This window comes from Rhinolophus sinicus, chromosome 2 (assembly GCF_057876585.1).
Source record: "Rhinolophus sinicus isolate RSI-liver-muscle chromosome 2, RSI-T2T, whole genome shotgun sequence".
NCBI classification, from domain to species: domain Eukaryota; kingdom Metazoa; phylum Chordata; class Mammalia; order Chiroptera; family Rhinolophidae; genus Rhinolophus; species Rhinolophus sinicus.
In genome coordinates, this window is record NC_142502.1 from 148644535 (window position 1) to 148662724 (window position 18190).

Here is an 18190-nt window from a genome sequence, read left to right on the forward strand (position 1 = left end):
AAATGCAAGCCGAAAAATAAAGCTGCAGATAACCTACTCTTTAGTGAGGCACAAAGTTGGCACTTATTATTAGCTGTCATCAAAACATGGCATTATTAAAGCTTCTCATATCAAAAGGGGATTTAGAATCAAATGGCACTTTATGTTATCAGTTACTTTTTTTTTTCTTTTGGTATTTAAAGTGAACCATATTCAAATACGGCTCCACCATTTACTAACTGTATGGTAACTCAGCTCTCTCTGATTAAATTTCTTCATCTCAAAATTGGATTAATAATCATGCCTACTTCATAGGGTTTTTGGGAGAATTAAATAGATGTAAAGAGCTTAGGACACTGCTTGACATAAAATAAGCATCATATTATTTTTATCATCAACGTAAGCAACATATTCACTAATATCCTGTACCTATGGCCAAAAGGATGGAAAGAAGAACATACCAGCACATATACTACGTAATCTGTTGTGAAGGGTGTATTCATTTAACTTAATTATGTTTTTATGTGTGAATGGGAGACAAGCGTGTTCTCTGTATCTCAGCTAATATTAGGTTCTAAGATACCGATAAATTACATCATGGCTAATGGGAAGTTGACAGTGTCACGCACTCCCACCCCCTACACACACACACCATTTTGTGCACGGCCTGCGCACTTCCTTTTTCTGGGCCTCTGCTCTTCTGCATCCCTTGCTTCCCTAATGACCCTGATCTATTCCCTCCCTCTCGCCTTGTCCAATGATGCTAGGACAAGGATGAACCTCTACTGGAGGTCAGAGACATGTCTTGGCATACCCTAAGAAAGCCTAGGTTGAACCAGTGCAATTCCTTTCTCCTCCATTCTGTGATCGAGTACTGAGGTATCATTGTCGATTGTCAGTGGGTGCCCAAATTTAAAGACTAGAAAATGGAGAGGAGGGAAGGGTTAGATGTGACCTTGGCAGTTACGCACAAATTAAAGCTATGATGAAACAATGGAGCAAAAAGAAAAGTAACAACACCATGAGAGACAATCTCTGAGGCTGCCTGTTTTTCTGTGTTTCCTGAGCTCTCATGACTGGCTCTGCAGTTTTTCTGGATCCCAACAGACCTCTTTATGTCCTCTTTATACATCAAACTTCCCTTCCTATTGACCTCCCACTAGTACGAAAGCATTTCTGATTTTTGCAACCATTCAGGGTGCAGGGGGTCTAAGTTTTCATGTGTGAGTAGGAAGTAAAGTTTTCTGCTGATGAGTGAAAAATATTGCATGTAATAGAATTAAAATAAAACTGAAAAAGGGGTCACTGAGGAAAATTTTTATGATCCATATTTAAAGTCTTGAGAATAAAGGGGTGGTAGAAATAAGAGAATTTCCAGGTTCTAGTGGACTGACAAGGTCTCTGCACACATGGTGATTCCTTTTTAATGAAGTAGACAGATGATCACCAAGTAAATACAAACAAACATAGTAACACAGTAATTATAGAGGACGTCTATGAAGGAAATAAACAGGAGTAAAATTAGGAGATGTGTTGGAGATTTGGTGACGTGTGTTCCTTAGTACGGAATGATTTTACTGGGTAATAGCCAGTGATCTCTGAGTTAAAAATCCCCATAAGGCTTTGGTCTGTTCCCTTCCTCTGTCTTGGCCAATGATGATGGACCAGGGATGGATCTCTGATGGAAAAGCATGGCCCAAAGGCATAGGTATAGGTATAGATATAGACTGGATCAACATATACTTCAGTTAGGTATGGGCCACTCCTAACAATACAAAGTTTTTTCTACCTATTTTCTTCAAAGGTGACACCAAAAACCATAAATATATTGTTGAAGGTTTTTTTTCTCTGTTTGAAAGGGATTTGGATAGTGGATAATGGAACAACAGATTAATGAGTCTACCTTCTACTAGGCAATGGGTAAGATCTTTTCAATAATTCTCTGATTTAATGGACAAAGTTACACACTCTCACCTTGTAATCATTGGCATTTATGTATGTAGGTACTACCTGGGATTTAGGCTTTTGTTTGGATCTGGGGTAGTGTTTCTCTCTGGACCAGTGTCCTTTAATCTGCTGCCTGTTTTTTCTAGCAGGAAGTTCTAGTGTGAATACAGACTTTCAATGAGTAATCCATATGTAAATAATTAGTATAAAAGAGGAATTCACTCTCATTACCCAATTGCTTTTTTTTTATTTTAGAAATGATTTGCTATTCAATTTTAAGCTTTCCAACTATTTCGATGGAGATCAAAGTTGGAGAGAAGAAGTGTGTTTTGTTGTTCTTATTATACTTCCTGCTATAACTGCATAGTTAATTTCCGGTGGTAGACATCTCCTTGAGTACTCATGAAAGGAAGTAGAGAAATTGTTGTTGTACGCCTTCAAGATCGTTGAATACCCAGAATAAACCTCCTACAGGGTACCAGACCCATAATTGTAACAGCAAAGAGGGATCTAGCGTGTTGGAGAGAGAATCACCATACACAAGGTTGTGGTTACAAAGCAGCAGAATTTATTGAGCATGGAAAATTTTGTCACCAAATAGATGAACAGCCCTCTTGAGTCTTTCCCAGGATGAGAGACAAAAACTTTTCCTTCAGGTTTTTTATTTAAAAAAAATGTTAAATAGATACAAGCATACTGATTCATAAGGCTTTGGATGGAGAAGTGAGGCCAGGAACGCCAAGGGCTACTTCCGCAGAGGTGAATGTTGACTGATTAGGGTGTTTTTCCAGAGGTGCTGACCTTGACATCCAAATAGGTCCTTTGGTGATGATGGTTTTAGTTCTTCTTTACTGTGCACTTTTCATCCAAAGGCATTTAACCATGATGATAAATTCAATGACCATCACTCACATTGTACATCACAAATGACATGTTATAAAATAATTATTTTCAGGCAAAATGGTGATAACTCTTTACTCACAGTACCATTTTATCCCAATGAGAAGACCCGTATCTTCTTCTCTTCATAGAGTTAGGTTTGGACAGAGTATGAGACCAGTATGCATTTTCCATAGAATGAGCTCAGTACTCCCTGATGTTCATCATACTTTTTTCGACAAGTACTGATCCAGAGCCTACTTTGTGCCAGAAACTATTGGAGATAAAGCAATAAACAAGACAGACGAGGTCTCAGTTCATACAAGATTATATTCCAGTGAGGACAACAAGTAATTATGAATAAATAACATAATTATAGAGTGTGATGATTACCAGGGAAAGAAAAAAGAAAGAGTAGAGCTAGGGTTTTTTTGAAAGTTTATCCAGTGCCACAGGCCATCCCCTCCTCACACCAAATCTCTAACATGCCTCCTTAGTGTTTGAAGTGTACCTGACTTTTCAGTTTTATATACATAGCTATGTAATTGCAACTTCAGGCCCTTTTGTCTTTTCCAAACAAAGTTTTTTCCCTAAGTGTCTCCTATATAGACATTTTAGAACTGCCAATGAGCCTAGTATTAAGCAATTTCTTAGCAGAAAAGACACAAGACATAAATTCTACTTTATCGTTCTGGAACCCAAAAAGGACAAGTAACTGTGGTAGTTATTTGCATACATGTCTATCTTCCCTACTATGCCATGAACTTCTTGAAGGTAGACACTAATCCGGGTTGTTGTTTATTGTTTCTTTTTTTTTTTTTTTTGTCTCCCATAATACTTAGCATTATGCTATGCACATAGTAGGAACTTAGTATATTGCTCACTGAATTCAGTTGAATTAGCAAAAGCACAGGCTCTTGCCAAAGATATTAGCAAATACATGTTTGAAGAAAATTAACTAACAATTAAGATAAAAACGTCAGTATTCACATGGATTTTGGCTGAGCAGATACATTTCCTTACTGGTGAACATAAGGCTTTTCAGACCAATGAATCTGGTATCTTACAATCCCTTGCCAGCAAGTCATGGAAGGGATGCAGGAAAAAGTGTGGGTTGATTGCAGACTTTGGCAAATGGTAGGCACTTGAATCTCTCCTGCCAGAGTCATCAGCTCCTGGTCTGAGTGGCTGGGGCTATGTATGAGAGAGAGAAATTATCTGAGAGTTCCTAGGATAAAATCCCCCTGTGAGGGTGTGGAGGCCATTTCCGTTTGGCTTGAAGTTTGTGAGAAGGCTGCACTGCCTGCCCGTACTGAATGATTTTAGGCTTCCTCCATGAGCAGTCCCTTCAGGGACCTTGTTCAAATGATCTCTTGAGACCTTGCATGTGTAAGCCCCACACATACATTTGGGAATACAAAGATGGGCAGTCAAGATCCTTGCCCTCAGGTAACCAGTTTTCCCATTTGACAGGTAGGATTTAACATGTAATCAGTAATGAAAAGCCAGCTGCGATACCCTCCCAGCCCTGAGAGTTCACCTTTGCATGTACACAGGTGTATGTGTGTGCACACATAGATGTGGTGCACAAACACAGACCCATACCGAGTAGTGCTTTCCCACAGTAGGATAAATCAGAGTAATTGCTTCAGACCCCATATATTGGTAGTTGGACTTGGGGGTAGTTCCAGGCTATGGCAGGAAGCAGGTTACAGGGGAAGGACTGATGTGGAAGAGGGATGTGGTTTTACTAGCTGACCTGGGTTCTATAGACCTGAATCTCTCCTCAGATAAATTTCTGTGAAATGAACATCAGGAATACACAATTTATTCAATTATTCATTTGTTCTTCATTCAAGAAATGATGGTTGACTATCTATTATGTGCCAGGTACCCAGACAGAGTAAAAACAAAGATATAATCTACAGGGAAACAGACATTAATCAAGTAGGTCCACAAATATAAAATTGCAACAGAGACAAGGGCTGAACTACTTGCTGTTGTGAGAGATTATATTAGAGGCATTTAACCTGCCAGGAAGCCTTTCCTTAACTTACCTACTTGTTCAGATAATGGTTTTAGGGGCCTGAACCTCTCTGGGAAGAGAGGGTTTGCCCCTCATTTTGTGTTTCCTGAGGTCAATCTTTGCATCAGTATGTGAGTGTATGCACATAATTTAAATGGATGGGGTCTATCTTCTTACCTCTTTTCATTTTTATTTATTTGTTTATTTATTTATTTATTTATTTGCACATCATTAGAACTATTTTTAATGTAGCCATATTTACTCATCATCTCCAGGAGACTGTGGGAATGACATTGAAAATGCAATTTCTTCAGTCACTCACCAGATATGGGAGGATGTTTCCAATGAGCTGGAAAACAGAACTGAGTGATGTATCACAAAACATAGCTTTTATGTTGAATGATTCTATTTTGAATTAAGTTAAAATAGAATGCACTGGAGGCTGCCGGGTGTATGGCAAGAGCAAGGATTTGAAGTCTAAGAGGCTCCACCATGGGTCCATGGGAGCCTTAGGTAATTTATGTATCTTTCCTGAGCCTCAATAACTCCATCTGCAAGATGGGGACTATAATAGTAGCTCCCTCTGAGGGTTTTATTTTATTTTATTATTTTTTTTTGAGGATTAAGACAGAAGGAATATTTCAAAGCTCTAGGACAGTGTCCTGCACTGGTAGGGGCTTAATAAATATTTGTTCCCTTCCCTATATTCAGATTCTTGGGCCCTTTTATCATAGGTCTACATGGAGACACCCTGCTGATTTCAAAGACTGTTTTCTTTGCCATAGAAAGGGGGATGGAGGGAAAAATTCAAAGGGGAACTTGACTTAGGAAGGATGAGATGCTTATAACCAAGCTTATGACAAAATTCCACAGAAAAGGGGATGGAAAATGAATGTACAATGAAATGATTCAAAACACGAGCAGACTCTGCGTATGTTATGCACAGATGAGTTAATTGTTTTGCCTTAAATATATTTCCTGGAGAACAGAAGCCCGATCACAGCACATATCGTTATGTATTTTAGACAAACAGCACTTTGAATCAAATTATAGTACATGCATAAAATATTAAAATAAGACATTTATAACAAATCTTTCTAACTTAGTGCTCAGCTCTAAAATAGATTTATATTCGGATAAGCAATAGGTGCGATAAATGTGGTACAGATACCACAATTTAAATTGCAAATCAACGGGGCATCATGGGAAAAAGGAATGCAGACTTGAAGTACTGAGGGAAAAGATCCAGCTATGCAATATTTTTAGGTCTTCTGCCTGATTTCGTTTTGCAATGTCTCTATCTGGTTGGGACTCTTATGTTTGATAAACTCCAATATCTGTTCTCTAATATAGTTTCTTTACATTCCCAATTTAAATGATCTAATCAAAACCTTCATTTATTGTTCCTTTTGTTTATTGTTGAACTGTTGCCACTAAGCAGTTCCCCAGACTCTTCAAGTTATTTAAGTCAGCTAAATAACTAACTTAGAACATTAGAACATTATTGCTTCTCAGTTAACAAAATAGACAGATGAACTGGGGAGCAAGATGCTTGCACATGCTGGAGTGCTGCCTACTTCCTCAGATCACCTTGCACTTTTTTTCTCCCCAGGGGGACAATGTGTGGTGAAGCTGGTGAATATGGTTAACTTGTCTCCAGGAGTGATCCCTGTCTGAGAATATTTAACTTAATTCATTTGTTCTGAAGAACTTTGGGGCTACTGAGTTGAATGTCTACAGAGCTGATTGTTTCTGGGTGAGCTGGCCTTTTAGAATTCAGTATGATTCCATCCATATCAGAAGCCCTTGGAAAAACTCTAAGGGATGAAGTTGTGCCTTGGGCCTCTCACAGTACCCAATTCATGTTGGGGAATTAGATGCTTTGCACCCAGCATCACTGGATATGGATGAACAGCCCAACTTACCCAGCAACTCTTTCTTTTCAAGGCTAGAGGCCTGAGAACTGAGGGAGGAGGGGCAACCACAAAGGGTCAGTGACCGTATTGCTGGGTGCTGATCTCCAAAGACATCTCTTTTAACCAAAATGTTGCTTGCAGCTACAGAATCGAAACATCTTTCCTCAGCAAGGGGTAGCTTGTTTTATTGGAAACTTCTTTTCTTTGTCTGATCTGTATGCTGGAAATTTCTCTTCCCATTAAATATCTGCAATATTAGCTTTTCTTCACAGAGAAAACCTGTATGGCCATATTTCATTTTCTTGTATCAAGTTTTTAATGCTTCTGGTGCAATTAATTCGCCTTCCTCTCTCTGCTTAGCATAATTGTTTCCAAAACTTTTAAACAGTTGCTGCATTAAAAATAGTAAAACAAACAAATGCCTTCATATTCAAGATTTCAGGTAGTAAGTTCAACCATACTTCATGTTAGCCAACCAGGCTAGAAGAGAAAGAAAAGGCTATATTCCTTTTGTAGACTTGTATCCACAAAAATATATCTGTCAGTGCTTACCTCCAGGTGGAGTCAGTACAATTAGGACAGCTCTTAGGAATAAATTAAATATATTATATAATTAAATACAAGTATACAGATTATTCCTGGAACTAAGGTACCAGTATGGGTTCCCAATAGTGTGTTCTAATAAGAGCCAAATGTGACCTTAAAATAGACATGTAAAAAGTTAGATCTGTGGCATCCACTACAGTAGCCTCTGGCCACATACAGCTACTGAGCCCTTAAAACGTAGCTAGTCTTAGTTGAGAAGAACTGTAAATATAAAATACATACCACACATTGAAGACTTAATTCAAAAAAATCTCAATTTTTTAATATTAATTATCAAAGTAATAATAGTTTAGGTATGTTGGATTAAATAAGATATATTATTAAAATCAACTTCACGTTTCTTTGAAAGTTCGCTACTAGAAAATTTAAAATTGTATATGTGGCTCACATTATATTTCTATTGGACAGTGCTGAGCAAGATTGATGTCATGTAATATTGTAACTAATTAGCTTAAAAAACTGATGTCTGACAACTCGCTTTATTCTTAATAGCATACCTGAAGTTTATTGTAAATCAAGTCCTATTTTAAGTGTGCCAGGAGATGTTGCTGGCTAAAGTAACCCCACAGTGAGAACTGCTACCTTATGAGCAATCTCTCCCTCTTATATCTGTTTACTAGGGTTTTTTAAACAGGGTTTTCCTACAGCAAAGTTCACTAATTTTATCATTACTTTTCAGCATGGCCATTTTTTGTCTCTGCATGAAGAGTCTGTCTGGCTTTGCAAGAGATACATTTTATTGTTTACTCTTCCTTCACAATCACCACTTCTTAGAAGGGAAGTGTCGTTTCCTTGAACCTGCTCTGACTCAAGGTAGACTGCCTGGGCTCAGTAAACTCCTAGCTTACATGGGGGTAAATAGTGTTCTATGACATGGTCGCTGTAATGAGCACATGGACCCAGTGAGATTAGTTCCCACTCACTTCCTTTGGTTTTATGAATGCACGGGGGCCCAAGTTTCTAGGACAGTGAGTCAGTAATGTTGATCACTGATTGCCCACTCCCCAAGGGAAGGCTGTTCTGAGCACTGTGTACCCATTTGAAACACAGAAATGCTCATGACACTTGTGAAGAGAATCACACATAAGCTCTTGGCCTCTGTATCTTTGCATTTGTTCTTCCTGATGAAATTACCTTCTTCCCCTACTGTTTCCTTTCCCCATTGCCTTGTCCACCTTTCATGTCCAAATGAAGTGCAGCCTCTTTCATCCAGCCTTCTTTGATTACTCCATGTAGCACCAATTTATCAACTTTATACATTTTATTTCCAATATAGACAATTTAAATTAAGTAACAAATATTTACTTGGTGTTTCAAATTCCAAGACTGACTTTCAAGTGATTTTAAGTGTATTCATTTGGTTCCGTCCAAGGAACTATAAGTGTTTGAAGGTAATGGCCATGCCTCCTATACATATTGCTGAAAAAATACTTATTGATTGACTGGGGCTTGACTAATAGAAAATCCTTTAATGCAAGAGTATTAATTATAGGGAGTGACCTGGCAAGAAATACCATATATCATCTTTACATATCTCTATGGTAAATAATTAGTACACATGTCAAAATTTAAGATTATCGTCATGTAAAAATCTCTATCTTATTTAACTGTTTAGTTCTAAGATGTACTTGAGTGACTAAAAGGATGACTTAATTGAATTTCTGATCTTTTTGAGATATATATATATATTTCTAAATATATGTGTGCAGACAGATGTAATCATATTACTAAGATACACAGTTCCTATTTGTAGTTCTTTCTCAATAAGACAGTGGGACATTGGTGCTTTCAAGTGAGCTTAGAGATGTTGAATATGACATTCATGTCATTAAAAATAGTTAGCTGTTCTTGGCTACATTCACAAAGAAGTCCCCTAATGCTTCCTTTAATTGGCAGGATCCACACGTGGTATCTATTTTGCAAATGTGCTCTGCACTGAGCGGCTGGAGCTGTGTATGTGTCTGCGTATGTTCTCTGTAGGTGACACTATATCCTAATCAGACAATTGGTGTATTATACTAGGACATACTGAATGCAGACAATGCCTCACCTATCACTCCCCACTTCTTTTTTTTTTTTTTTAAACCTGAAATATGGTTGATATGGTCCATTGCAAAATGAACCTATATTGGAAATGGCAAAATTGTAATGTAAAATATACCAGGGTCAGTGGGGTGTGCTGTTTTTTGCATATATTTTTTCTCCCCTGACCCATGCCATTCCCCTGCATACAGGGGAAAAAAAAGCTTCATCTCACACAGAAATGTGATGTCCTTTACTGCCAGAGGCTGTTGCTGTTTTAAATGAGGAAAAAGCACAATGCATGAAGAAGGAAAATTAAAGCATATTCATTTTGGAAATTAGATATGGTGTCAAGAGACTCTCAGAAAATAGCCCCGTTTGAATGGAGCCCCACACTACAAGACAGTTCACTGAACTTTTGACCACTATTTATGCTATGGAAGATTTTGAAATAGGGAAGAGAGCAAAACATTTTATAGCTCCTTAATAGCTGAGTTCATTTTTCTTTCTTTTTTTCCCACTAGGCATTTGTCTATCCCTTCAGTGTATATAAGACATGCACACACCATGTAGTTTATTGGCAGGCCTTTGTGTTAATGTTTCCAGGTTGGTTCCAAAACACACAGCTACTGGATGAGAGCATCTCCCGGCCAACCCTGTGACCTTCCTTACCCTCCACGGCACAGTCAGCCATCTGCTTGTGGCTGGTCTGGAATGGCCAGCCCCAGCCAGGGTCACACAGGCTTTGGGAGTAGCAGTGACCTCTTTGAGGTCATTCTACAAATGCAAAGAGAATATACCTTTCACAATTCCCATGGAGTCCTCATGCAAAATTGGGACAGGGATGGGGGAGATGATAGAAAAGGCACTTTGTCTAATTTCCCCCTTTCTGTTATTTGGAAGAACAGTTTTCAATTTGTGATCATCCGTGTTCCACTTCATTGCTTCCCTCCTGCAGTGCACATCACACCGGCCAGGTTAAGTGGGATTCAAGGGCCCTCCAGGAAGGACAGCCTGGGTTTTTGATTTAACACTGAATAAGGAAGCACCTGCACAAATGAGGAAGGGGAAGAGTTAATCATGAATGGAGGGTGGGGTCAATTTGAGGCGGAAAAAGAAATCCAATTTGTATTGATATAAGTGAAAAATATGCTTTAACTTTTATGCATTTACGAAGCATGGAGCTAAATATTACAAATTACAGGTTGTGAGTCTATGTCAGCTTTATTATTGTTATTACTATTAATGCAATGATATAAAACCTAAAGGGTCACTGTGTTTGTTTAATTTAAAATGTGGGAAAGCTTAGCATTTCATTTCCAAGTGAGGACCTTTTATTTGGCCTTTTGGTGGCCTGCCCACACTGGCACAAATTGGGCCCCGCCTCTCTCGGGATCTGTGAGCTCCTAGCACGCTCTCTTTTTTTTTAACCAAGCTTGATTCTCACAGCTTTACCCCTCACTCTACTCCTTAATCAACCATGGGTTTCACTTCCATTAGGAGGTGATACAATACAGAGGTTTTAACGGTGGCTTGAGGTGGCGGTGTGAGGATAGGAAAAGCTGAGTAAAGGTTTAACAGTGGAATCACTTTGAGTCACAAAGTGCTGAAAAGTGTCTGAATGCTGACCTTCTGTGTGTCCATAGTTTGGGAAGTAGGGACAATCTGTCCCCATCCATAACTATGAGCTCTTTATAGGTTCACATTTGGAAAAAATATCAACACAGAGACATGTTGCTATTTTTTTTTTTCTGCCTTGTGCCTGTGGTTTTAACGAGAGAGAGAGAGAGAGAGAGAGAGAGAGAGAGAGAGAGAGAGAGAGAGAGAGAGAGAATGAAGGAGAAAGAGAGCATTGCTTAATAGCTAAGTTCATCCTCCCCCATCCCCAGCATTATTCATTGGGAGAGGATATTTTTTTTCCTCCTTTGGACAGGAAACTTCTCTCTTCTCACTAGCCAGTAGCAACCCTTCTGTTCATCCTTATGTCAAACCTTGACAACTGCACTAATGTGATCTCTGACAATTGGAAAGGACCTGGGAGAATGCTGTAAGGGCCACTCTAAAGGAAGGAAGGAGCTCAGGGTCTTCTCAGGGCAAGAACGCCACCCGACCATCTATGTTCTGCTGGGACTGGAAGGTGGTGCTCTGGGTGCTGACCTGAGACCAGAGGCTGAGGGAAACCTGAGAAGTGCTTTAATCAAAATCTTCTTGGCCTCAGAAACTACCCTCCTTTGTTTCCCGTTCTGCCTGAGGCTTTTTGGCACTGCCAGGAGCCGTTTTTGCTTTTGCTCTGGTTATGTAAGAGGAAAGTCCCAGGGAGCCCTGGGGGGCTGCTTTGTGCTCCATGCCCACACTACCTGCCACCTCCAGTCTAGCCCATGGATGGAACTGAGGTAGGATGAGGGGGGTGTCAAGCAGGTGAGGTCATGCTGGTCATCTTAACTGTTGGCAAAAGCCAGGCACCAGAAATGGTGACATTAGTTAAGTACATGACAGTTTAGTGCTGGAGGTGGGCGGAAGGGATCAGGCTTGGGAAATTCTCAAGCCCTCCCAGGCTGCTTCACTCACCCTCCCTACCTCTGGCGATGTCACCTGTGCCCTCGAATGCCCTGCATTTATCTGTCACCCCTGTCTTGGCAGTAGCTTATCCCTACAGTTGTCCTACCATTTGGGATGGTTCCTCTGCCGTTATGGTAGCTGTTGGGATGGGCATTTTAAATGATGAAGGAAAGAGAAGACGATGATCAAATCCAGTGACGTTAGCCATAAGATTTTTAGCCATAATGATTTTTTTCTTTCTTCTTAAGCCCTGTGGAAGAGAATGAGGTGATAGGTGAGGCAAGATTTCCACTTTGCTGAGTTGCAAATAGACATATAATATTATAGCAAATAGTAATGATTGTATTAGTTTAGGGATTTCAAGTTGGACCAAGTCTGAATATCATGTTATGATGACCAGGCTTTAAATGCAAATCCATCTCAAAAGAAAATTTCCATGATGTCACTGTTGATAAGATAACCTCATTGAATATTGGACATAAGATAGCGGGGGAGGTTTTCTGGGTCACAAGGGACTTTGCTGGTCGTTCCAGAGTACTTCTGTTATTTTATGGTAGTCCATGAAATATGACTTTTTTTATAGTTTAACCATTCCTTTCTTTTAAAATTGGGCTTTGGATAAAGGTTTCATGACGTGATGGGCTGGTGAGAGGCAACTTGATGTAATAAAGAAAGGGACAAACTAAGTGTTCAAATCCCAGGTCTGCCACCTAGCTTATTTCAAGGCCTTGGGCAGGTCAGATTCTCTCAGTCTTAGTTAACTCATAAATAAAGTGGGGTAATAATCTTTACCATTATTATGAGGATTGGGAGTAGCACTCACGTAATATTTACTCAATGCAAGAATTACTATTATCACTTCAGTAAGAGGTCTTAGAGCTGGAAGAGGCCTTTAAGATCTGTCAGTTCAAACTTCCCCCATCTTACAGGAAAAGAAATTAAGTTTAAGAGACGATAAGCAACTTGCTAAGCAACGTGTGAAATGGACTCAGAGCTTGGCACAGTTCACATTCTCTTGATGCTTAGACTGATGGGCTCTCTTAGTCAGTTCAGGCTGCTATAATAAAAAATACTATAGACCGGGTGGCTGAAAAAACATTTATTTCTCACAATTATGGAGGCTAGAAGTCTACAATCAAGGTTCTGGCAGATTCGATGTTTGGTGAGGGCTGTCTTCATGATGCATAAACATCTGACTTCTCATTATATCCTCACATGGCAGAGGGTCAAGAGAGCTCTCAGGGGCCTCTTTTATAAGAGCACTAATCCCATCACTTAGTTTCACTGTCGTGACCTAATGACATCCCAAGGCCCCACCTCCAAATAACATGACACTGGGTATTAGATTTCAACATATACATTTTGGGGAGCACAGGCATTCAGTCCATAGCATGGACTTACTTTCTCCTTACCATTTCTCAGGTCAAGCCTTTCATGTTCTTGAAGATGCATGCTAAGTAAGAATTTTTCGAAAGCGTTTATGTATTTTTTTTCTCATTGAGTTTTTCTAATAAATTCTTTCTGGTTTTGAACCTTGCATGTCATTTGCTTCTCTGATGTCACTGTCCTTATTGGTCTAGCCCTTTGATTCCCTTTAGCTAGAATACTTTATTACATTCTTGTCCACTGATCCTTTTGTGTCGCCCTCATTTTCCCCACAAAGGGTGGAATACTAAATCAAAGGGGCTATGCAATCTACATATATGTTTAACTTTGTGATTCCCAGATTTTTGCTTTTATTGGTCAGTAAAAACTTTTCTTTCATCCTTTTTATTTTCTCTTTCTAATAAGGGATGGGTATACATTTGTCAACATTTCAGTTTGCCAAAAGCTTTAAAAAGCGTCCTTTTATCTACTAACATCACTTCCTGAATAAAAAATATTTTGAATACCATAAAAATAGAAATAATATAATATTAGACTTAAGGGGAGCTCTCTTCAAGAAAGAAATATCAACAGAAGGCAATGGGCATTGTCCTTGGGCCACTTAAGATTTTGTCACAGGCCAGCAGAGGCCCATAAATGAGTAAACAGGAACCATTAGTCTAAGGGACAGGTGATGAGTTGCAATGTAAATTGGACGTCCTTAACCCATCAAGAGCCTAAAATGGGGACAGTAGTGTTGAACTGATTTCACAGGGCTGCTGTGAGGTTCAAATAAAATGACATGGAAATATGCTTCAGACATTCTATATTTCTATGCAAATATAATGGGGTTATGATGAACATATCAGTAAACACTTAGAGCACATGTAATTTTATTTACATATACACATACATAATATAAATTATATATAATTTTATGTATACCAGTATAAAAGAGCTCTGTAAGACAATCATACCCTAGTACTGGGAGTGACAACAACCATGGCTTTTAGTCATAATCAAGTGAGCACAAAGGACTTTGCGAGCACAGAAGAAGAAATGATCACGGCCTCTTTTCTGACAGAGTTAACACGAATACTGCGACTATCCCACCATCTACATTGAATACACCCCCAAAATACTTAGTCCGAATGCTTGGACATAGACTCATAAAGAACTTTTGATTGACTGATTGCCTAAATTCTGTGGGGTAGCTCCCCAAAACAGGATTTTGCTGGCAAGACAGTGATACTAGAAACCGAGTAATGTGGAGCGGTGTAAAATGATTAAAAATAAAAAATCTCCCTCTCATTCATTGTTACCATAGATCTGATTCCTAAGCAAACATTGAGTATGTTCTGGCCACGGGCACAGATGGCTGAGTGTGCGATAATCCTGGGAGCACACACCACACCTGTTTGAGGCCACTGGTCCTGGGCAAATATCATGTCGAGCCCTTACTGCAGATGAGAAAACTAAGGTTCTTAGAAGCTAACAAACTGGCCTTATAATGCTTGGCAAATAACTGGCGGGGCCAAAGTTCAGAACAAATCTATCTGACTCCCAAACCCATGGTCTTTCCAACAAACATACAATCATTTATGCATATGAGTTACGAGTATACATCTTAATTAGTATAACAAGTAAGGATAATATGGAAGAAATGAACTTCTGCTTTTTCTCTCTACCCCAAAATGACTTGCCTTTCATCTTCCCCTGGACTAGCTCTCTAGTCACAGTTGAATTGCTTTTTCCAAGGTCCAGAGACAGATACTAATTTGGGGGGCAATTAATTCAGGTGTTGTGTGGGGCCTAGCTAACCTGTGCTTTCTCAGATATCAGAAAAGCCAGGTTACCCAATTATTTCTGAGAGTAATTACTGTGTTTTCACTCTAGTCCATTTCTACTCTTTGGCCCATTGTTTACCTCAGAGAGAAGCAAAGAATGAATTCAAGTTACAGTCTGACATTACAATGAGATTGCCAATAGAAATCAATGACTTGTCCCATGGCAAGCTAGGGTTTATGAGGCAGCCTGACGGTGTCCTTATATCTTTGCCTACCTCATTGTACTGCCATTCAAGCAGATTATACAATTTTCCTGTTATAAAGGGGGTGTAGCCAGGGCAAAAAGGAGTCTAATTGAGTTTAATAAAGCTGGAAGTGATAGTACAGAAGCCTTGTAGAGAAAAGAATATTACCAATGGGATATTCCAATAACAGGAGGCTTGGTTGTCTGTTAAGGTTGATATTTATGTCCACATTTATTGACCTTAGAAAGGGAATACAATATAGACAGAGTAGATAGAGGTCAAGGAACTCACCTTTTTACCAATAGGAGCCTAGATCTCTGGGGAATTGAAGAGAGTTATACTCAATGTAGTGAGATATCATTTCATCCAGGTTGTACTTATGAGAACTTCTGCTTATTTGGGTAAAGTGGCTGAAAATACACCCTTCTCCAAACAAAGCAGCAAAACCATAATAGAGATAGTGGAGTTGCAGAAGATAAACATAGTTCTAATGCTGTATCATCCGATATCATACCTGCCAGCTACATGTGACTGTTGATCTCTTGAAACGTGTAATGTGAAATGAGATTTGCCTGAATTGTAAAATGCATACCAACTTTCCAAGACTTAGTGTAAAGAAAATAGTGCAAAATACATCATTAATGATTTTTTTTTTTTTTTATTAAATTTATTGGGGTGACAATTGTTAGTAAAATTACATAGATTTCAGGTGTACAATTCTGTATTACATCATCTATAAATCCCATTGTGTGTTAATGATTTTGATGTTGTTTCCATGTCAAAATAATAATATTTTAGATGTATTGGGTTAAATAAAATACTATATTAATTTCACCTGATTTTTAAAATATTCTTGTAAATGAAGGTACTATGTAAAATTACATATGTGGCTTGCATTATATTTTTAGTGGACAGCAGTGGTCTAGTGCAATGCCTAAATGATATCAGCTGAGAGTCAAAGTTCAATAATTGGGCCTTCTTTAAATCAGAACGTCAATATGCATTCTTCTCGTGTGGGATTGGATTTGCATCCACAAACGTGGTGTGCATCTACACACACATCCATATTCATGCGTGTGTGAAGAATCCCATCAACTTTGGAATGAGAGAAATCATCCCAATAAATCCAACGCTATTGTTTTCGCACATCGAATTGATGTTTGCCTGCATCTCTTTGTTTTAATAAAGCCCCCAACCTCAAAGAGCACAATTTGGAATAAGCTACTGGAACAATTTATTCTTTCCTCTCCATGGATTAGAGAGGTGGTACTTGGAACAGCTTGTTAAAGAGAAGAGCTTGGCCCCTGCCCTTGCTCTGTGTTTAATGATCCTCTCTTCGTGTGCCACCTCTCTAATCTGCGGAGAGATAGGTACAAATTGTGTCTATAATGTTATATTACTTAACAGTATAATGTATGATAAATCATAGAATTGCATCCCTACCTTGTAATTGGTGAGATGTGTTGCATGAGAGATCCCCTAATTCAATAGAGAGTGGTAGCTTGTATGCGTAACTGCCTCTCTGGATCAAACCAATTCAGCCTGCAAGTGATGAGGGGAGAGTTAAAGCTTTTTTAATTAAAAAAAGCAAAAATATGACTTAGAATAGCTTTATAGTCCCCTGGATTCAAATGACCGCTTCATAATTTTATACTGGAATGGAGCCTGCTTTTTCCTTTTTCTGTAAGTGGCAGGGGTGGGGAGGACTATCTGTGGAAAATGGGTACCTGAGAGGACAGGCATTATTGGGTGAATTTACGTTTTAGTATTTTGTAGTCAAAACTTGTGATATGTTGCCCTTAGCCATGTCTATTTATAATGTTTGAAAATTACTGTCTTTTTATTCTTACCCCCACGTGTATGTATTATTATCAACTCATTTCGTTTTTGTTTTACATCCATTCCTTTTACCTACGTAGCCCTCTCCCTAATTCTTCGGAGTTCTCTCATAGCGTTTGGTTTCCTCTTCTGTTTCCTTAAACTTCTGGGCTTCTTTTATCTTTTAGCACTGACTATTTTGGTGGCTGCTTTTCCTAACTTCGGACCTTCTTACCTTCCAAGTATTACTGGCCGAACAAGCAGAGCAGGGCTCTTACCACTGCAGAAAGATGGCGTGCCGGTGCCTGCGCTGCATTCCTCAGCATGCACACAGGCTTTAGCAGCAAGGCACACTCATACAGAACTGAATCGGGACAGTGACAGTCTAGATCATGATTGTAAATAGTCACACTTGTGTTCTTGGCCACCCGAATATCTCCAACCAACATTGTAGATAATTCGATCATTGACTGTTCAGAAATTAGTTATGAAGACAACAGAAATAAAATTTGACAGGCAGGTTTAATGAAGTCTGTTACAATTGTTATGACTTATACAAATTAGACTGTTCCAGCTGGTTGGGGCCAGAGACATAGCTAATCTTTCAGGAAGAGCTGAGGAAACTTGGGTGAAATAACCAGCACTCGGCTCATTGATGCCTTGAAAGAGATCTGTCTCTAGAACTTGAGTTTCCTTGCCCTCAGTCAGCCCTGTTTCCATTTCCTCTCAGAGTCTATCTCAGAAAGTTTCTCTTTAGGAGCTGAATTCTATGATGCGTTGCTTGGGGCAGAAAATATTCAACAGAAGTCATCACAAACTTCCTGCTTACAGTTTTCCATTCATCAGTAAGCAAATGAGTGAGATGCAATAACCTGATTTTTCATTTTTTAAATTTTCGTATGTATTTTCTTAAGAAGGGTAAAACAGATTGTGTGGTCTTATCTTAATTTGATCACTTCTCAAGGCTGACTTTCTGAAAAGAGCAGAAGGGCAGCTTTTTGACATGAGTCATTGATTCTGTCCAAACAGACATAGGAGTAT

General features: G+C 39.0%; 1 pseudogene; it reads right to left on the bottom strand.

Annotated features, from left to right (window-relative positions):
* LOC148758933 (ubiquitin thioesterase OTUB1-like) overlaps positions 1–17598 on the bottom strand; it is a 143563-nt pseudogene extending 125965 nt beyond the window's left edge.
* Between the last annotated feature and the right edge of the window lie 592 nt (positions 17599–18190).